The sequence below is a fragment of the Vitis riparia genome, chromosome 6 (genome assembly GCF_004353265.1).
Source record: "Vitis riparia cultivar Riparia Gloire de Montpellier isolate 1030 chromosome 6, EGFV_Vit.rip_1.0, whole genome shotgun sequence".
In the NCBI taxonomy this organism is placed as follows: domain Eukaryota; kingdom Viridiplantae; phylum Streptophyta; class Magnoliopsida; order Vitales; family Vitaceae; genus Vitis; species Vitis riparia.
The window spans coordinates 12852902-12875583 of record NC_048436.1 but is presented as its reverse complement, the minus strand read 5'-3'; the positions used below and the strand labels follow the sequence as shown (position 1 = coordinate 12875583).

At 39.6% G+C, this 22682-nt stretch overlaps 1 pseudogene; it reads right to left on the bottom strand.

Annotated features, from left to right (window-relative positions):
• Positions 1-22682, bottom strand: part of LOC117916999 — a 52840-nt pseudogene that overhangs the window by 14115 nt on the left and 16043 nt on the right.

Below are 22682 nucleotides of genomic sequence, written 5' to 3'. Positions count from 1 at the left end.
AGTATATCAACTGATTTATGTCCTCTCAATGGTCCCCGACAACGACGCCATTTGATTCATGCCCAGCTGGTGTATGTCCTATTGATTGGTGCTCAATCAACTAGTGTACCTTGATTTCGGTCCTCAGACGGGAGTAATCAACAAAATTTATAACCTATTACACCATGTACTAGGATAGCCTTAGCTAGCATATCATAGTGGCTGTAGGATCGTTCACTGGGATGGGTTTTCACTTCACAATTGATATTGATTCAAAGCTAAATTGATGCTTTTTCATTTCAAGGTTAGCTTTAAAAGAAAACATAAAGATGCTTGAAAAGGTTGGTTTTAAGCTAACTAAAAATAGTAATTGATTTTAATTACAAAGAAAAGTGTTTCTTGGAGTTTCAGATCACTAGGCTCAGGTTCTTTATACAAAAAGGGAGTTTCGGTCACTTGAATCTTTTCCTCGCATTAGGGATTTAACATATAGTTATTTCCCGAATCGATGTGGTACAGATGCTTGCCTTTAATGGGTTCAGACACTAATTCCCTGTCACTTAATCATCTTGTAATGGCTTATACCTCTCACCTAGCATTTGCCATTCAAGGTGATCCTTAACCTTGGATTACCCATCAAAAGCTCGCAAGAGATAACTAATGGATGTCTCCTTAGAGTCCAAAAGCTTACCAAGTGTGGGCAATTCCAGAAAAACCTTCAAGTCACCTCCCAAAGGCTCGCAAGAGATAAACTAGTGCATCTCAATGAACGAAGATCACTTGCGTTACCAAGTGTTGGCCTAGGTGATTTAAAGGCATTTTAAGTTAACTAAAAAGATAAAAACCATTAACGGGTCACACTTTTTCTTCATTAAAAGCTGAAACAACAAAACTTCTAATTTTTGCATGTGGAAACTTACTCGACTTTCTTCACTCCAAGAGACAAAGAGCCTAGCCACTCATCCTCTGAGGAAACATCCTCAGAGTTTGATTTTCTAGAAATAAAAATAACGAGAAAACAAAAATATGAAAGAAAAACAGAGCAAGTGCTCTGTAGATATATATCTTACTATGATCCTTCTCTCGTGGATTACATATATGATCTATGATATATTTCTTTACATTGATTCAGAGATATATATAGAAGATATTTTCTAAGAAATATCCCAATAATATCTTTAGCTTATTACAAGGAGAAAATAGAAATTTACACAAAATATCTTGAGAAAAAAATCTAACTGAGTCGGTTGCAAATATCTGAGTTTACAGAAGTGGATTTCGCAAGTTTGAATTGTCCATTTTGCAAGTTTGAACTTTGATTTTGCAAGTTGAATTTGTGATTTCACAACTTGGAGGTGATCTCGCAACTTGGAGATGATTTGCAACTTGATTCGCAACTTGGAGGTGATTTCGCAATGTGGTTCGCAGTTGCGAAGATGGAGTTTCAACTTGTGAAGTGGCACACATGTGCTTGCAGGTGGTTTCGCAGCTGCGAAACACCTTGTAAAATTTTTGCAAGTGGATTTCATTTCGCAGCTCATTTCACAACTGCGAAATGGGCTTTGGGCTGCGAAATTTTCTCAACAAAAGGTTGATTTCGCAGCTGCGAAATTTTCGCATAGATTGATGCCATTGTCTTTAAATGGCCATAACTTCTTCGTTTCAGCTCCGATTTGCACACCCTTTAAGGAATTGGACTCCTAACTTCCCAAGCTTCGAAACGACATATAGTATGAATAAAATGGACTCCAGAAAGTACTTGAACTGTTTCCATCAATTGTTGTCTTCTTGAATTTCTTCATGTTAGATTTCTCTATTTTTCCCCCTTGCATTATTGATTTGGCTTTGGAAAAAGACTACGAAGCTCCAAAGCTTGGATTCTTCTTGTAAATGAGATTCCATTTGCTTTTCCATGGATCATATAGAACTCTCCCTCATCTTAGATTGCTTTGGTGATTAAAAAGCTATCAAAAACACCAAAACTTAACATAATTTGATCAGAAATTATTATAAGGGTCCTTAACATGCCAATTGAGTTAAAAGGTAATAACTACTACTCAAAAGTGTTTAAAATAGTTAATTACAAGATATAAAATAACACTTTTTGAGTAGTAATCAGCTGGCCTGGGTGGAGCTCCTAGAGGTGCTGAATATCCCGCTAACTGTGTCCATTTGTCGAGAGTGAATTGCTCTCGAAAATGGTGGTGACGCTCAAGGTGGGGCTCAGTAGAATAGCCCGTGTGCTCCAATATGTGATAGAGCAACCTTAGAAACAACAGTGGAATAGTGTTGGCTCTTTGTAGCTTCTTCTTGTGAACTTTCTCCTCAAAGTGGAGGAGAGCGGCCATAATCAGGTGATGTGGCCTGAAATAGAAGCCCTCATATATCCTGAATAAAGCGTCAAGAATGGCTCCTTACCTCTGCACTAGATGCTGAAGAGGAAAAATATTGGACCGCAACAATACATTTACTAGGAGCATCCCAAGTGGAAGCTCCTTACATAAAAGGACTGAATCTCCAAAGGTTCCCCTAGATAGGATGTGGACCATGTCCCGCTGAGATACATGGGACCACTCATGGAAATGTGTTGGATCTACTAGCTCGTATGGAATATGTAGAGCCTTTGCCACATGCCTAGCCTTAAGGATACCCTAGCCCCCATCAATGCTAAAATGAATGGCGGTAGGACTCTGGGTACCCTGAGTAGTCATGGACTGATAGAAGTCCATTGCCACTCTGGGGTAGAAGAACTTCCTAGGAGTCATAAGGCGCTCGAGATAGTACCTCTGGAGCAGTCTAAATGAATCCCAAAGCTTCGACTACTATCGCATGGCCTTGAGGTCAAAATAAAGCTCGGAATGGAATGGTCTGGCTCTACAATCTAAATTGCCCTCAATGGGCGGCACGGTGACCATAAGCCTCTTGATGATGGCTTCCGGTGAGATGCCGGAAGGACACTGAGAATCGGTAGGGGCCCAAGGATCAATCTCTGCATGCCTAGACGACTCTCCGGGGCTTGAGGTCCTGACCCTCTTAGCTGGAGTGCGGCGTACTAAGCTCCCAAGAGGTGGAGAAGTCGGTGGTCTCCGTGTCACAAATCGGTGCTGAGGAGGGCTAGAGGGCACTCCACCCTTAGAAGATGGAACGGTCAGGGCCTTGGGGGCCTGAGATGTTAAATCCCACAAAGGGGAGGCTCTTGGCCACGGCTCGCGAGACAATGAAGGGTCGGTATGGCCTCCTCTAATGCGCACCATGTCCAAAATGGGGTGAGAGGTGTAGGTTGCCTCTTCGAATGGTTGGCCGCAAGGCGTCAAATGGAGAGAAAACCGATGGAAGCTTGCAAAGTGGTGGAGGGTTTCGCAATGGGGAATGGGGTGTGCGAAATGAAATCAGGGCTTAGAGGTCTTTAAATAGGCTTTTAAGTGACCTTTTGTTTTTGTAAAGGCTTTTGTAATTCGCATAGGCTTGCGAAATGGAGTTTAGGGTTGCAAACTGGGCTTGCACACCCTTTCAGGTTTCACTTGGGATTTTGCAAGGCAGTTTCGCAAAGCAAAGCAATTTCGCATGGGATTTCGCAAGGCAATTTTCGGTTTGCAAATTTTTTTTGCATGCCCTGTGAAATTTTCACACCCTTGCGAAATGAGATTTTGGATTTTTCAAGCCTTGCGAATTGCTCTATTTTTCTGAATTTCCCATCCTCCAGAAAATGTTTAAAGCTTTTCTCCATCTATTTTGGAATCCACCTGTAATTGATCATCAAAAATTTAAATTCAATCACAACAAAATAAATTAAAATAAGAAATCACAATTAAAACAAGTATTAAATCAATAAAACTTTAAATAAACATTAAAACAAAAATTATGGACTTAATGTCTTCCGACAGACTAAGTCTATCTAACCATTTGTCTTGTTAAGCTTGATGTGGCTCAAGGAGGATGTTGTCTTCCTTGTCTCGAGAAAAAGGCTCCACGAATGGCTTGAGATGATGATCATTGACTTTAAAACTCCCGGTGCTGTTGGAATTGAGTAGTTCCACTACTCCATTTGAATGCACTTGTTGGATAGTAAATGGACCTATCCACCTTGACTTCAACTTTCCTGGGAAGATGTGGAGCTTAGAGTCATATAGCAAGACTCTTTATCCCTTCTAGAATTCTTTGCGGGAGATTAACTGATCATGCCACCTCTTCAATCTTTGTTTTGCAATGTTTGAATTATTGTAGGCGTCATTTCTCAGTTCCTCCATCTCATTAAGGTCTAAGAACCTCTTCATGCCGACTTGGCTCAAATTCATGTTGAGCTTTTTGATTGCCCACCAAGCTTTGTATTCCACTTCCACGGGGAGATGGCACACTTTTTCGTAGACTAGGTGATAAGGAGACATTCCAAGAATGGTTTTGTAAGTTGTTCTATATGCCTATAGTGAATTATGAAGCTTAATAGACCAATCTCTTCTATTCGTATTCACCACCTTCATCAATATGTTTTTTATCTCCCGATTTGCTAACTCAACTTGCCCAGAAGTTTGAGGATGGTAAGGTGTAGCTACCTTATGCTTCACCCTGTACTTAGCTAAAAGAGTTTCGAACACGACTTGTTACAAAAATGAGTACCCTCATCACTGATTATGGCCTTGGGTACTCCAAATCTAGAGAAGATGTCCTCTTTGAGAAATTTGATAACAACTCTGTGATCATTACTTTTGCATGGGATCGCTTCAACCCATTTAGAAACATAATCTACTCCCACCAAGATGTAGCAGTAGCCAAAGGACATGGGAAAAGGTCTCATGAAGTCAATGCCCCAGACATAAAAAAGATCAACAATTAAAATGGGGTTCAAAGGCATCATGTTCCTATGTTTTAACTTCCCAAGCCTTTGGCATTTATCACAGCTTCTGCACATGGTGTGGGCATCTTTGAAAAGTGATGACCAGCAGAAACCCGATTGCAGTACCTTCATAGCTGTCTTCTGAGAAGCAAAGTGGCCTCCACATGCGCTTTCGTGGCAATGACTGAGGATCACCTGTTGCTCTTATTCAGGGACGCACTTTCGTATTATTTGATCCGCACAATATTTGAATAGAAATGGCTCTTCCCAATAGTAGACATGAATTTTTGCAAAGAAGTGCTTCTTATCTTATGCTTTCCACTCACTTGGAACTTCTCCGGTAACTAAATAGTTAGCAATATGAGCATACCAAGGAGCGGCTTCTATCAACATGAGTGACTCCTCTGGAAAATCATTATGAATTGGCAAACTATGGGAATTATGTGCAATGGATAGCCTTGACAGATGGTCGGCTACAACATTCTCCACTCATTTCTTGTCTTTGATTTGAAGATTGAACTCTTGAAGTAAGATAATCCATCTAATCAGCCTCGCTTTTGCATCCTGCTTAGTCGGTAGATATTTCAAGGTGAGTGGTCAGTGAAAACCACAATGAAAGACCCCACCAAGTAAGCGCGAAATTTGTCTAAGGCAAAAACTACAACCAACAATTCTTTCTCTGTGGTTGTGTAGTTTCTTTATGCTTCATTCAACGTTTTGATCGCATAGTAGATCACATAAGGCTTTCCATCTTCTCTTTGCCTAAGAACAACTCCTATAGCAAAGTCACTAGCATCGCACATCACTTCAAAGGGAAATTGCCAGTTAGAAGCTCTCACTATTGGAGTGGTCATCAAAAATAGCTTCAGTTCTTCAAAACTCTGTTGACATCGATCATCCCATACGAATTTAGCATCCTTTACCAATAGTTCACAAAGAGGTCTTGCAAGTTTAGAAAAATCTTTGATAAACCTCCTATAGAACCCAACATGGCAAAGGAATTGCCTTACTCCTTTGATAGTTGTTAGCGATGGCAACTTGACATAAGTTTAACCTTTGATTTGTCCACTTCAATGCCTTGCTTTGAGATAATATGCCCAATGACAATCCCTTGGTGTACCATGAAATGGCATATCTCCCAGTTAAGCACCAAGTCTTTCTCAATGCATCGGTTCAGAACAACTTCCAAGTTGATTAAGCATTTGTCAAACGTACTTCCATATATGGTGATGTCGTCCATAAAGACTTTCATAATACACTCCACCATATCATTGAGAATGCTTAACATGCATCTTTGGAATGTTGCAGGTGCATTGCATAAGCCGAAAGGCATTCTTCTGTATGCGTAAGTTCCAAATGGACATGTGAAAGTGGTCTTCTCCTGGTCTTCAACATCAATTTCTATTTGAAAATACCCGGAGTAGCCATCCAAGAAACAGTAGAATGGATGGCCAGAGGCCCTCTCAAGCACTTGATCAATAAATGGTAACGGGAAGTGGTCCTTCCTTGTTACAACATTCAATTTTCTATAATCATTACACATCCTCCAACCTAAAGTGAGGTGTGTAGAGACTTCTTCTCCCTTATCATTTTGCACCATCGTGATCCCTGATTTCTTTGGCACGACTTGCATAGGACCCACCCATGGGCTATCTGATATAAGGTAGATAATACCGGCTTGAAGTAGCTTAAGCACTTCAGCTTGCACCACCTCTTGCATGTGAGGGTTCAACCTTCTTTGAGGTTGACGAACTGTCTTAGCTTCTTCTTCAATGTATATATGATGGGTACAGACTAAAGGGCTAATCCCTTTTAGATCTGAAATTTGCCACCCTATCGCCTTTTTACAACTCCTGAGGACTTCAAGTAGACGATCCTCCTAAGTAGTGGTAAGAGATGAAGAAATAACAACAGGGCTCTGCTTGTTTTCTTCCAAGTCTGCATACTTCAACTGCGTGGGTAATGGCTTCAGAATAAGCTTTGGGGGCTCCTCCTTAATGGCTTCTTGTGTCTCCTCCCCATTGAATAAAGGCATAATTTCCTCCCTTCTCTTCCAAGGGGGTAGATGATTCGTTCCAAATTAGTGTCTCAGCTGATTCATCTCCAGCTGGTGTCCCTTGATTTTGGTCCTCAGGGAGTAATCAAAAAAATTTATAACCTATTACACCATGTACTAGGATAGCCTTAGCTAGCATAGCATAGTGGCACTAGGGTCGTTCACTGGGATGGGTTTTCACTCCACAATTGATATTAATTCAAAGTTGAATTAGTGCCTTTTCATTTGAAGGTTAGCTTTAAAAGAAAACATAATCTTTGGTGGAAAAGGTTGGTTTTAAGCTAACCAAAAATAGTAACTAATTTTACTTACAAAGAAAAGTGTTGCTTGGAGTTTAGATCACTAGGCTCAGGTTCTTCATACAAAAAGGAGAGTTCTAGTCACTTGTTTCTTTTCCTCGCATTGGGGATTTAACATATAGTTATTTCCCGAATCGGTGTGGTACAGATGCTTCCCCTTAATGGGTTCAAACACTAATTCCCTTTCACTGATGCACCTTGCAATGGCTCATGCCTCTCACCTAGCATTTTCCATTCAAGGTGATCCTTAACCTTGGATTACCCGTCAAAAGCTCGCAAGAGATAACTAATGGATGTCTCCGTGGAGTCCAAAAGCTTACCAAGTGTTGGCTATTCTAGAAAATCCTACCTTCAAACCACCTCCCAAAGGCTCGCAAGAGATAAACAAGTGCATCTCAATGGATGGAGATCACTTGCCTTACCAAGTGTTGGCCCAGGTGATTTAAGGGCGTTTTAAGTTAACTAAAAAGATAAAAACCATTAAGGGGTCACACTTTCTCTTCATTAAAAATAAAACAACAAAACTTCCAATTTATGCATGAGGAAACTTACCCGGCTTTCTTCACTCCAAGAGACGAAGAGCCTAGCCTCTCATCCTCTGAGGAAAAATCCTCAGAGTTTGATTGGCTAGAAAGAAAAATAACGAGAAAACAAATATATATATGAAAAGCAGAGCAAGTGCTCTGTAGATATATTACTTATACAAAAGGTTGTCTCTGAAAACAAGCTCCCGAGATCGATTCATTTTGTAAAGAAAATTACAAAACTATATATAAGAGGTTATTCACCCTTTGTTCTTACTTAAAGACTAAGGAATCCTATGATAGGTGGGTTACAAGGAGGGTTTGGGGATTTAGACATCAAATATCTAAAGCAAAAAATCTCAAAATGTTGGTCGAGAAGCTTTAGGAGAACACCGCGGCACTGTGCAAAATGGCTGCAAAAATTTCGCAGCAAAAGGACAACATTTTTGCAGCCAAAGGCTGATTTCGCAGCCATGCAACATTCTGCCTTCAGCTTGGAGTGATCTGCTTGCAATGGCTGTAACTCCTTCATTTCAACTCTGAATCATGTACTGTTTGAAGCATTTGATTGTTGACTTCCTGAGCTTCGAAACAACATATAGCATACATAAATTGGACTTCAGAAAGTGCTCCAAAAGTGGCTTACACGACTGTCATCAAGAATGCTTCATGGCAGATTTCTCTTTGCTTCCCCTCCTTGCATTCCGGATTTGCTTATGGCAAAGGACTTTAAAGCTTCGGTTCTTCATGTTTCTGAGCTTTCCATTGCTTTGCCATGGATTCCAAAGAACTCTCCTCGATCTTAGATTGCTTTGGTGATCAAAAAGCTATCAAAACATCAAAACTTAACACAATTTGATTAGAATTGATTGCAAGGATCCTTAACATGTGATTACTACTGAAAAGTGCTATTTTGTAGACCTAATTATAAGGGTTTTAAGCACCTTTGAGTAGTAATCATATTCATTTAATCTAATTAATTCATTAAGCTCCTTAGTAATTAGTTCTAACCATTTTTAGTGGCAAGTTTACATGTTTTTCATCAGCTTATGAACCAATTCAAGCATGCCAATTGATGGAGGAGCTACTTGGGCGAGTTAAGCAAGGATTTTGGACGTTTACAGGCTTGAATTTCAAGTGGAAACACGAGCACAAGCAATGGGAACACCATTTCGCAAGGGGAGGCAATTCACTTGTCAAATGACAAATTTCGCAAAGTGAATTTCACCTTGCCAAAATTTCGCAAGGGGATTTTCCTCATGGTGCGAAATTTGGCCATTTCGCACCATGAAGAAACCACCTTGCGAAATTTCGCAAGGTGGCTTTTTACCTTGCGAAATTTGGACCTTTCATCTTCCCCATTGCGAAATGCCTTTGAAATCCCTTGTTTTGAGACGCTGTTGATGATATTCCACTGCCCGTTCTCCAAGATATTTTGCTTGACTTTTAGCTTCGTAAATACCTATTTTACCCTTGTAATCAACCAATGAAAAGGTTGCTTTTGTAATAGCTCTTGTAATTTAGCTTTTTATTGTCTTTAAATAGAGGTGAAGTGCCTCAGACACGATCATCTTGTAACCTGTAACTTTATAAGTTATAAGAGCACTTTTGTTCATATGCTTCTTTTCTCTTTTCTTTCTCATTTTCTTAGTAGCCAAACATCCTTGGAGGATGAAATCCCCAAGGATGAGAGGCTAAAACCTTTTAGTTTCTTGAAGTAATGGATGCCATGTGAAGCTCCCGTGTCAGGATGGAGATTTCCAAGCCATAAATGTAAGTAGCTGAGCGTCATAAATGTTTTCATTCAAAGTAAAGCTTTTAATCCCTCTGACTTGCTTTGAATGGCCAATACTTGATAACCTTTTAGTCTCAGTGGATTCTTATTGTTAGATCCACTAACGTTCATTAGTTATCTCCTATGAGCCATTGACCTATACCAATAAAAGAACAGTTATGAGGTTCAGCTACCCTTTTTGTAAGTTTTCAAGGACTAAAACTCAGTTGTTAAACTCATACCGGTTCGGGAAGTAAGCATCACCTTAGTTGCTTTCCCAACTCGAGGTGAAAAGTCCCAAAATCTCCATTTTTACACAGTGAGTTAAGCATGGCTATCCAAAGCTTTGAGAAACTTCTTTTTCCATCTTTTAACCTATTTTCATGTTAGTTTAGTTTACAACACCTTCATCTTTTTATGTTTTCATCTTAACCTAACTTTTATTAAGAAAAGTTCACTCCATCCTTCGAACTTCACCAGTTAAAGTAAAAACCCTTCCTAGTGTTCGATCCTAGAGCCACTATGCTATAGTAGCTTTGCTACTTTAGTGTAAGGACCTTAGGTATAAATTTTGTTGATACCTTTACATGCCAAGCTACCAAGAGTCGAGTTATCAACATGCCAATTGGGTTAAAAGGCAATAACTACTACTCAAAAGTGTTTAAAAGAGTTAATTACAAGCTATAAAATAACATTTTTTTTAGTAGTAATCACTCCCCCCAACCGACATATTGCTAGTCCCTTAGCAATAAAGGAGAGAAAAAAGAAAAATAAAAAGTGCTATAATTTACAACATCATGCTGATCAAAAAACAAATTTCAAGTGGCATGATGATCTAACTCTCTCATGGAACATTAAAGAAATAAAACTCAAACTTCAACAAGAGTTATCAAATAACTTGTCTAATCACAATTCTTAAAGAGAAGGCATTATGCAAATTTAAGCTTTAAAAGAGTTTCCACTCCCAAAGGGCCAAACCTTACTCTTCCACAAAAATCTAAGTGTTACTTATTAGTTTCCAAATATAGTATGTTGAACTAATCTTTCCCCCCAACCTAGTTCATTTTCAAAGCTTAACAAACTGATCAACCTCCAATAGGCTAAGAACGCACCTCTTGTTTCACAATTTTTTTCATTGTAGGAGTACAAGGCTTAAAGGTATTCTTTTCTAAATTGTCCATGTAACGGGGGTCCATCGATGACTCCCAACCAATTAAGGTTTAGGGCATCAAGCTTTAAGGATCTTTCAACCACTAACTCCTCGGATTTTACCCCAGACTTTTGAGAATGAATTTTTAATACCAAAGCACCTACAATATGTTAAACTCACTCCACCTATTCACCCTTGTAATGAGCATTGAGGTCGGTGACTCCCAACCAATGAAGGCTTAGGGCACCAAGTTTTAAATATTTTCACCGTATACCCCTCAGACCTTGCTCGGGTTTCAAGGCAAGCAAACATTTTTCTTTCTTTCTTTTTTTTCTTTTTCAAAGACTTATTGGCCTTTTACAAGGTGTCCCAACACTATTAAATGAGGTCAAAGGTACCAAGTCTAAAATTTTCCTAAGTCAAGAGGGAAATAGTTTTTCATCTTATAATTGAAACCTAGTGTGCACAGTGTGTGGATAGCTTGAAGTGGAAGAACTAAGGTTGAATTCAATAGAAGTTTCAACAATTCATCAACTTTAGTAAGCATAATACAAACTCTAAGTCAAGTAAAAAGACAAAAATTCAATTTCTCCCTTTTCATTTTGAGAATATTTCCTTAATAACCATGGAGAGTAGAATAAAAACTTTAAAAAATTTTAAAAATTAAGCAAAAAGCAACTAAATTACCAAAATAACTTAGCATTAATAACAAAACTTACTTCCTCAACTCTACCCACAACCAAGCTGAACATTGTCCTCAATGTGACAAAAGCGATTGAAAAATAGGGAGGAAGTGATACCTCCTGAGTGACATGGAGTTTGAGTCGTATAGGAGAAACCACATGTCTCAAAAAAAAAAAAAAAACAATAGAGTTAGTGAATAGAGGAAATAGAAAAATGCCAAGTTTTAAACAAGAATTGATGTCTATATATGATGCATCATCAGTAATACATCCAATCCCAAAATATAAGACATCAAAACATGGAGCTATGTATAATATATAAAGACAAAAAGTAAAGAGATGATCAAGTAATGGTAAGGTCCTATGGAACTGATGCATCTGTGGTGGCCTCTTGAGTAGGTTGGATCAGGACTTTGACCTCTGTTATGGTAGTCTCCTTAGATGGCATAGTCTCCTCAACTGGAGCTCTCAGTTGGAGCTATGGGCTTTGATGGTTTAAGGAGGTAAGAAATGAAGTGAGAGACTTGGTGTGTGTGATCTCAGTGAGAGGGCTCTTCTCTTTAGATGCATGGTTGTGAGACTTTTTTTGGCATTTTTGCAACCTCCCTTGGCTTTGTAAGGTGTTTTTGCAAATCATTTCATAGCTTGGAGGCCATTTCATAGCCATTTCGAAGCCAAAAGGAAAAAAGAAAAACATTTTTGCAGCCCATTTCGAAGTTTGGAAATCATTTCACAACCATTTTGAAGTTTGGAAAATCATTTCGCAATCAAAAGGCCATTTTCACAGCAAATGGAGGATTTCACAGGGGGTAGCTATGGGGCTGCGAAATCATTTCGTAGCCAAAGGGGAGTTTCGCAGCTCATGGAGAAAATAGAAACATTTTCGCAGCCATTTTTAAGCTTGGAAATCGTTTCGTAGCCATTTTGAAGCTTGAAGATCATATCGTAGCCATTTTGAAGCTTGGAGATCATTTCACAGCTATTTGGAAGTTTAGAAATCATTTGGCAACAAAATGGGAATTTCGTAGCCCATTTTTGAAGCTTGGAGCATTTTCGCAGTGGGGGGTGGATTTCGCGGAGGAAGGCAATTTTTGCAGCCCATTTCACAGCTGCGAAATGGGCATACGGTGCTGCGAAGTGGCACTCGTGTGCCAAAGGGTGGTTTCGCAGCTGCGAAACACCCTTCGAAATGGCTCCTCGACTGCGAAATAAAAAAAATCCCGCTTTGGCTTTGCGCGGTTCGTCTTCAAACGGCCATAACTTTTTCGTTTCAAATCCAAATCATGCACCATTTGAAGAAATGGACTTCTGACTTACCAAGCTTTGAAATGACATATGGTATGCATAATTTGAGGTCCATAAAGTGCTCCAAAAACGTGTCCAACAGTAGCAAAATGGGGTGCGGTTGCAACATTTCCGTTCAGCTTTGCACTGTCGTCTTCAAATGGCCATAACTTCTTCATTTCAACTCCAAATTGAGCACCATTTGAAGCTCTGGACTCCTGAATTCCCAAGCTTCAAAAAGAGATATAGTATACATAATTTGAGCTCCATTAAGTGCTTCAAAAATGTGTCCTACAGTAGCAAAATGCAACATTTCCGTTCATGGTGTGGTTAGTCATCTTCAAATGGCCATAACTTCTTCGTTTCAACTCCAAATCGAGCACCGTTTGAAGCATTGGAATCCTGAATTCCCAATATTTGAAACAAGATATGGTATGCATGAAATGAACCTCGGTAAGTACTTTGAAATGTGTCCAACAGGGGTGCAGCTGCAACATTTCAGCTCATGGTGTGCGCGCTGAAGGATTTTAAGGCGTGGGAGATTTCGCAACCATTTCACAGCTGCGAAATGAGTGTACGGGGCTTCTGATTCATGCCCAGTTGGGTATTTTAATCAAAAAAATATTTATAAATCCTATGACCTCATACTAGTGTAGCAAAGCTACTATAGTATAGCAGCTCTAGGGTCGAACTCTGGGATGGGTTTTCATTCTACCAGTGATAGACTCAAGATTAGAAATTGAATCTGATGATTTCCTTTGTCTAAAACTTAAAGTTTAAAAGGAAATAAAATTTGTTTTGAAAATGGTGTTTGGAACTAAACTAATATAGAACTAGGTGAAAATGGAAGAAAGAAAGTCTCCCGGAGCTAAAGGTTGCTAGGATCAAGTTCAGAATGCAAAGTGGGAAATTCCGGATTTTTCTCCTCATATTGGGGACAACAACATAAAGGATGGTTGTTTCCCAAACCGGTATAGGTTTAACAATGAAGATTTAATCCATAAAAAGTAAATAGAAATGGTAGTCAAGTTCCATTAACGGCTTTAGACACTATAGGTCTTCACCTTAAGCCACTTTCCAATGGCTCGTACATGATAACTAATGGTCTGATGTGGATCTAGCAATAAGTATCCATAGAGACCTAAAGCTTATCATGTATTGGCCATTAAAAGTTATTCTAAGGGATTTAAGCAAAACTTTAGATTTAAAAGCCATTTATGAACTCCAACTACCTGTATTTAATGCACGAGAGTTTTCCACTTTAGCATCTGAACTTTTCACCTAGCTTCCTTCACTCCAAGAAACCAAAGGTTTAGCCTCTCATCCTCTGGGAAAACATCCTCAGAGGTTGTTTGGCTTCCGAGAAAAAGAAAATAGAAAAGAGAAAAGGAAAACAAAAAGAGCTCTGTATTTCACTAAGTGTAAAACATACAATCGTTGGTCTCCTGGAAAAAGCTCCCCAGCGAGTGTCTTTTAAGTGTTTACAAGAGAGTTTATATAGGAAGGTAATTTACCCTTCCTTGAATACTTCCTAGCTAAGGAATTACATGAGTGGCTGAATACAAGGAGAAAATGGAGATTTGGACACAAAATATCAGAAGAAAAAGAGTCGGCACAAATATCCCAGTTTCGCACGATGCATGGTGACTTGCGAAAATTTCGCAAGTTGATTTCGCAACTTAGAATCCACTTTTGCACGTTGAGATCCAAGTTCACAAGTTGAAAAATCACTTTCGAATGTTGGGCTTCACCGCGATTGCACAGCTGCTCTCCACCTTAAATTTCGCACGTTGAAGTTCCAATTTCGCAAGGTGCGAAATTGTCCCTCAGCTTGATGCAGTTGTCTTCCGAAGACCATATCTTCCCTTTTTCAGCTCCAAATCATACACGGTTTGAAGAGTTGGATTCTTAACTTCCTGAGCTTTGAAATGGTATATAGCATGTAGAAAATGGACTACGGGAAGTGCTCCAAAAGTGCAAAGGAAGACTGTAGCTGCTATTCTCTGTTTTCTTTACTCTGTTTTCCTCTCTCCATTGCTCTTTCCTTGCATACTTTGAAAGACTAAGGCAAAGGACTATGAGGCTCCAAAGCTTGGTTTTTTTTTCATGAATTTGAGCTTCCAAAAGCTTTGCCATGAACTATATACAGCTCTCCCTCATTCTTAAATTGCTTTGGTTAGCAAAAAGCTATCAAAAACACCAAAACTTAACACAATTTGATTAGAAATGATTGCAAGGGTCCCTAACATGCCAATTGAGTTAAAAGGTAATAATTCATACTCAAGGGTGCTTAAAAGAGCTAATTACAAGCTAAAAAATAGAATGTTTTGAGTAGTAATCACTCCCCCCAACCGACATATTGCTAGTCCCTTAGCAATGAAGGAGAGAAAAAATAAAAATAAAAGTAATAAATTTACAAAATCATGTTGATCACTCCAAAAAATGTTTAAGTGGCATGACTGATCAAACTCTCACATGGAACATGAAAGAAATAAAACTCAAACTTCAATAGGAGCTATCAAATAATTTGCCTAGTCACAATTCATAAAGAGTAGGCATTATGCATATTCAAGCTTCAAAATAATTTCCACTCCCAAAGGTCCAATCCTTACTCTTCCACAAAAATCTATGTGTTATTTATTAGTTTCCGGATATAGTATGTGATGCGACTCATGGTAGCTTAGCTTTAAAGGCGTATCAACAAAATTTATACCTTAAATACTATTACTAAAGTAGCCAAGCTACTATAGCATAGTGGTTCTAGGATCGTTCACTGGGAAGGGTTTTTGCAAACACTAGTGATATTCAAATTAGGAAAATAGGTGATTTTCTTATGGATGTTACTTTAAAAGAAGATGAAAATGTTTTAAAGAGATTTAAACTAACTTAAGCTAACATTAAAGACTAAAATGAAAGGGTGTAAAAACAAGTTTCTCAAAGATAGGATAGCTATGCTCTGGCTCTTATGCAAATTGGAAATCTCAGGATAGGCTCCTCGCGTTGGGGTTGCAACTATGGTGATGCTTGCTTCCCAAACCGGTATGGATTTAGCAAATCAAGTTTTAATCCTTTAAAATGGCAAAACAGATGGTAGTGAATTTCATCAATGGTTATTCACCTTAAACTTCCTTTGAATGGCTCGTAAGAGATAACTAATGGTCTAAAGCCAAAAGCTTACCAAATATTGGCAACTCAAAGTCATTCCAGGTGATAAACTCACCTTTCAATGGCCATTGAAATTGGTTCTAACGGATTAATGCAAAACTTGGAATTGAAAACCTCACCTTCCAATAGCTCGTAGGAGATAACTAATGGATAGAAATCCAAAAGCTTATCAAGTATTGGCCGTTGGAAGTTGTCCAAAGGAAATAAAAACCAAACTTTGCATTAATGAACCATTAATGAAAAACGACTACCTTACCTTCCAAGTGCGAGAAATTTCCATAGGATTGCATCCAAGGCATCACATAACATCCATACTTTGAGAAACTTAAAGGTTTTAGCTAATCATCCTCTGAGGAAAAGTCCTCAGAGGCTGTTTGGCTACTAAGAAAATAGAAATGGGGAAGAACAAGAGAAGAGAGAAAAACAGAGCTTTATATATTTCTAAGTTAATGTACAGAGGATCGATCCCCCAACCATCTATATCTTGGAGGCGTTGTGCACCTCTATATATAGCAAAATTACAAGATAAAGCCTTATGTCGGCTGAATACAAGGTTACAAAAGGAATTTACACGAGAAAATATCAAGCTAAAAATATATGGGAAGTCGGTGGTGCGTGCGTGGAGAAACAGAGGAAATTTGGCATTTTCGCAAGGTGAATTTCTCCTTGTGAAATTTCGCAATGTTGCGAAATGGCAAAATTTCGCATCATGAGGAAAATCCCTTTGCGAAATTTCGCAAGGAGAAATTCACCTTGCGAAATTCCCGCAAGGTTTGATGCAGTTGTCTTCCGAAGGCCATATCTTCCTCATTTCAGCTCCAAATTGTACACGGTTTGAAGTGTTAGATTCTTGACTTCCTAAGCTTTGAAATGGTATATAGTATGTAGAAAATGGACTTCGGGAAGTGCCCCAAAAGTGCGAAAGAAGACTGCAGCTGCTGTCCTCTATTTTCCTCTTCTCCATTGTTCTTGCTTGTGCTCGTGTTTCCACTTGAAATTCAAGCCTGTAAACTTCCAAAATCCCTGCTTTAACTTGTCCAAGTAGCTCCTCCATCATTTGTCATGCTTGAATTGATTCATAAGTTGATAAAAACATGTAAACTTGCCACAAAATGGTTAAAACCAATTACTAAGGACCTTAATGAATTAATTGGGTTAAATGAATATGATTACTACGCAAAGGTGCTTAAAACCATTATAATTAGGTCTACAAAATAGCACTTTTTGGTAGTAATCAGTATGTCAAACTAATCTCTCCCCTCAACCTAGTTCTTTTCAAAGCTTAGCAAATTAATCAACCTCCAATAGGCTAAGAACGCACCTCTTTTCTTTCACAATTTTTTTCTTGTAGGAGTGCAAAGCTTAAAGGCATTCTTTTCTAAATTGTCCATGTAACAGGGGTCCATCGATGACTCCCAACCAATCAAGGTTTAGGGCATCAAGCTTTAAGGATTTTTCAACCACTAACTCCTCGGATTTCACCCCGGACTTTTGAGAATGAATTTTTAATACCCAAGCACCTACAATATGTTAAACTCCACCTATTCACCCATGTAACAAGCATTGAGGTCGATGACTCCCAACCATTGAAGGCTTAGGGCACCAGGTTTTAAAGATTTTCACCATATACCCCTCAAACCTTGCTCGGGTTTCAAGGCAAGTAAAACATTTTTCTTTTTCTTTCTTTTTCCAAAGGCTCATTAGCCTTTTATAAGGTGTCTCAAGACTATTAAAATGAGGTCAAAGGTACCAAGTCTAAATTTTCCTAAGTCAAGGGGGAAAATAGTTTTTCATCTTATAAACGGAACCTAGTGTGCACGGTGTCTGATAAGCTTAAAGTGGAAGAAATAAGGTTGAAACCAATAGGAGTTCAATAATTCGTCAACTTTAATAAACATAATACAAACTCTAAGTTTCAAGTAAAAAGACAAACATTTAATTTCTCCCATTTCATTTTGAAATTTTTTCCTTAATAACCATGGAGAGTATTCAAAAAAATTTTAAAAAATTTTAAAAATTAAGCAAAAAGAAACTAAATTACCAAAATAACTTAGCATTAATAACAAAACTTCCTTCCTCAACTCTCCCCCCAACCAAGCTGAACATTGTCCTCAATGTTTGAAGAGCGATTAGGAAATCAAGGGAGGAAGTGGTACCTCCTGAGTGATACAGAGTCTGAGTCGTATAGGAGAAACCACATGTTTCAAAGATAAAAGAGTAATGAGAAAAGGGAATATAATAAAAAATTATATATATATGTATTACTTGGAAAAGAAATACAATATGCATGATGTTCAAGTAATACATCCAATCCCAGTATATAAAACATCAAAAAGTTGGGATTCACAAGTCTAATATAAAAATTAAGTAAAAAAAATAACATAAAGAGATCAAATAGTAGTAGGATCATGTGATGGCTCTGCTATGATCTCCTCATTTGATATGGGCTGCTCAGCTGGTATGGTCCCCTCATCTGGTACTGGAGGCTCGGATGGTCCAGACCTATCATGCCCAGGAAGTGTATGCATACTTAGATGTTGCTGGATCTGATGAAGGAACGTGGTATGCTGGGTCTGAGTAGCAATGATTTGATCCTGGTGTGCACAAATAGTGGCCATCTGCTGGAAAAGAGAATCCTGAGTGGTGCTCAGTGTCTGCAATGAGTGCACTAAGCCTCTGAATTCCGTAAGGGAAATGGTGACAGTGGGCTCAGATGAAGGAGGAGGTGTTGAGGTAGCTGGCACGACTGGTGGAGCGTCCTGAGTGATAGGAGAAGCAGGAAGTGTAGCCTCAGGCATGTGCACTGAGGTGTATGCAACAGGGGCAAGAGGTGCTATGTCAGTGAGAATCTCATCCTACTAGGCCTAGGGTGGCTACTCATCTTGGTGTAGCTCTGGAGGTGGGGGCACATCTGGGGCTCCCTCAGGTGGAGGCACATCTGGGGCTCCCTGAGGTGCAAAGTAGGCTGCCAAGTGATGCCATTTGTCAAGAGAGAAGTCCTCTCGGCAATGGCAGCGCCTCTCAAGGTGGGGCCCTGCAGGATAGCCCAGGTGCTCTAAAATCTGGCAGAGGAGCCTCGGAAACAATAACGGAATGGCATCTGCTCTTTGAAGCTTTCTCTGGTGGACTTTCTCTTCAAAGTAAAGAAGAGAAGTCATAATCAAGTGACGAGGGCCGAAGTAATATCCCTCAGAAATCCTAAATAATGCCTCAAGAATAGCTCCTCTCCTCTGAACTTTATGCTGAAGTGGGAAGATGTTGGCGCGTAGGAGCACATCAATGAGGAGCATCCCAGATGGAAGTCCTCCTGGACAAGATACGAACCATGTCCCTCGGAGAGAATGGGGACCGCTCCCTGAAGTCTACTTAACTCACAGGCTCATAAGGTATATGGAGGGCCTCAGCAATGTGGTGAGCTCCAATAATACCCTAACGTCCATCTATGGTAAAATAGATGAGAGTAGGATTCCGGACGCCTCGAGTAGTCATAGACTGATAAAAGTCTAGAACTACTCTGGGATAATAGAACTGCCTAGGGGTGAGGAGATGCTTCATGTGATACCTCTATAGCAAATGGAATGAATCCTTGAGCTCTGGCTACTGTTTGAGAGCATGAATGTTGAACCAGGTCTCTGAGTGGAATGATCGATCTCTGCAATCCAGGTTGCCCTTTATAGGCGGCCCTGCGATCATAGGATGCATGATAATGGTCTCGAGATCAATCCCCATTAGAACCTGAGAGTCCTTAGTAGGTGTCTCTGTCTGAGGTGGCTGGGATGGCTCTTCAGGACCCGAGAACTCAGCCCTCTTCGCGGATGGCCGAGAAGCAGGCCTCTTGGCTTTGGTGGTGGACGACACAGGGTCAGTGGGCGGCCTCCTGGTGGGATACCGGCGCTGAGAAGGCGTTCCACCCTCAGATGGGGGAACGGTGGAGTCCTGAGCAGGTGATGAAGTGGCGCCTCTGATGGCGGACTGTGCTGGTCGAGGCATCTGCGAGGATGGGGATGCGGAAAGGCCTCCCCTAGTCTTTGCCATGGCCGAAATGGAGAGAGGTGGCTGTTCGTGAGTTCCAGAGGGTACTCAGCTGGTGCGCGGGGCTGTTCTCTTCGACTTCTCTACTTCAAGGGTTTAAATAGAGATGGGGGAAACTAATTTGGAGTGGTTTAATGTTTAAAAATTCCCATGGCAACCGAAAAGTCGTTTTTGAAAGTTAGGCAAAGTCCAGGGGTTTAAAAGTTAGTTAGGAGTTTTCGTAGCTTAAAATTTCACCGTGTGAAATTTTCGCACCTTCAAATGTAAATTTCGCACCTTGAATTTTACCGTGCGAAAATTTTGCACCTTAAACTGAGAACTTCGCACCTTAAATCGAGTTTCGCGCCCAATTTCGCACTGTGCGAAATTTTCGCACCTTGTTTCGCACCGTGCGAAACCATTTCGATACTTAATGTGATGGCACTCGTGTGCCAGAGAGGCGTTTCGCACGGTGCGAAAATTTTCGCACCTTGAATAGTGGTGTGTGAAATTGACATTTAGAGAATTCGCACCTTGTTTCGCACGTTGGAATGAATTTTCGCACCTTGGATTGAGGTGTGCGAAATTTTCACACCTTGATTCGCACTGTGTGAAATTGGTTTGGGCTGTGCGAAATGCCACTCGTGTGCCAGGAGGGTGTTTCCCACGGTGCGAAAATTTTCGCACCTTGGATTGAGGTGTGCAAAATTTTTCTTTTGGAATTTCGCACCTTGAAATGCATTTTCGCATGTTGGATTCCACTGTGCGAGATTTTCGCACCTTGAAATGTAGTGCTCTGTTCCCTTTGTTTTGCTCCCTGTTTTGCTTTTGAAGGCTTCTCCACATTTTTCTTGATTTTTTCCTGAAATTTAACATCAAAATTGACTCGAATTAAGACAAAATAAATCAAATTTGAGCAAGAATTAAAATAAAAAGAAATAGAAATAAAAATAACAATAAAACTATAAAACTATAAAATTCATAGACTTATATAGTCCATGAAACCCTGCTCTCCCTCAAAGTTGTTGTGGTTCAAGGAGGTTGATCTCCTCCTTGTCTGCATTGTAAGGCTCTATGAATGGCTTGAGACGATGGCCATTGACTTTGAAGGTTTGATTGCTCTTGAAGTTGAGTAGTTCCACTACTCCATTTGATTGCACATCATGAATTATGAAAGGACCCGTCTACCTTAATTTCAATTTTCCCGAAAAAAGATGAAGTTTAGAGTCATAAAGCAAGACTCTTTGTCCCTTGGTAAAATGCTTCTGATTTACCAACTGATCATGCCATTTCTTCAACCTCTCTTTTACAATTTTTGAATTGAGGTAAGCATCATTCCTCATTTCCTCCAATTCATTCAAATCCAAACATCTCTTTAACCCGGCTCTTGTCAAATCCATGTTGAGCTTCTTGATTGCCCACCATGCTTTATATTCAACCTCCACAGGGAGATGGCACGCTTTGCCACAAACAAGGTGATAAGGAGACATTCCAAGAATGGTCTTATAAGCGGTCCTATGATTCATGCCTAATTGGTGTCTCAGCTGATTTGTGTCCAGCTGGTGCTCCTTGATTGAGGGATTAATCAACAAAATTTATAACCTATTACACCATATACTAGGGTAGCAAAGACAAAGCTACTATAGCATAGTGGTTCTAGGATCGTTCACTGGGATGGGTTTTCCCTTCACAAATGATATTAATTCAAAGCTGAATTGGTGGCTTTTCATTTCAAGGTTAGCTTTAAAAGAAAACATAATCTTTGGTGGAAAAGGTTAGTTTTAAGCTAACAAAAAATAGTAACTGATTTTACTTACAAAGAAAAGTGTTTCTTGGAGTTTCAGATCACTAGGCTCAGATTCATCATACAAAAAGGAGTTCCGGTCACTTGTTTCTTTTCCTCGCATTAAAGAATTAACATATAGTTCCTTCTCCAACCGGTGTTGTACAGATGCTTCCCCTTAATGGGTTCAAACACTAAATCCCTCTCACTGATGCATCTTGCAATGGCTCATACCTTTCACCTAGCACTTGCCATTCAAGGTGATCTTTAACCTTGGATTTCCCTTCACAAACTCGCAAGAGATAACTAATGGATGTCTCCTTGGAGTCCAAAAGCTTACCAAGTGTTGGCAATTCTAGAAAATCCTACCTTCAAGTCACCTCCCAGAGGCTCGCAAGAGGTAAACTAGTGAATCTCCATGGACGGAGATCACTTGCCTTACCAAGTGTTGGCCCAGGTGATTTAAAGGCGTTTTAAGTTAACTAAAAAGATAAAAACCATTAACGGGTCACTCTTTCTCTTCATTAAAAACTAAAACAACAAAACTTCCAATTTATGCATGTGGAAACTTACCCGGTTACCTTAGCTCCAAGAGACGAAGAGCCTAGCCTCTCATCCTCTGAGAAAACATCTCAGAGAATGTTTGGCTAGCAAGAAAATGAAAATGAAAGAGAAAACAAAAATATATATGAAAAGCAAAGCAAGTGCTCTGTATTTTACTTCCTTGCAAATTTGTACAAAGGATCCTTCATCACCACCCCTCAAGAACAAGGTCCTAAGAGATATATATATAAAGAAAATTACAAAACAAAATATCTGAGGTTATTCACCCCTTTTCCAAACTTAATAACTAAGGAATCCTATAATTGGTGGGTTACAAGGAGAAAATGGGGATTTAGACATCAAAAATCTGAAGCAAAATATCCAAAAGTGTCGGTTACAAATATCGGGATGCACTAAGGACCATTTCGCAGATGTACAAAAAGGGCTGCGAAATTACTTTGCAGCAAACGGCTGATTTCGCACCGCTGCAAAATGGTCTTTCAGCTTGCGGTGATCGGCTTCCAACTTTTCGTGAAACTTCAGGAGGAATTCCATAGCACTGTGCAAAAAGGCTGCGAAATCATTTCGCAACAAAAGGGT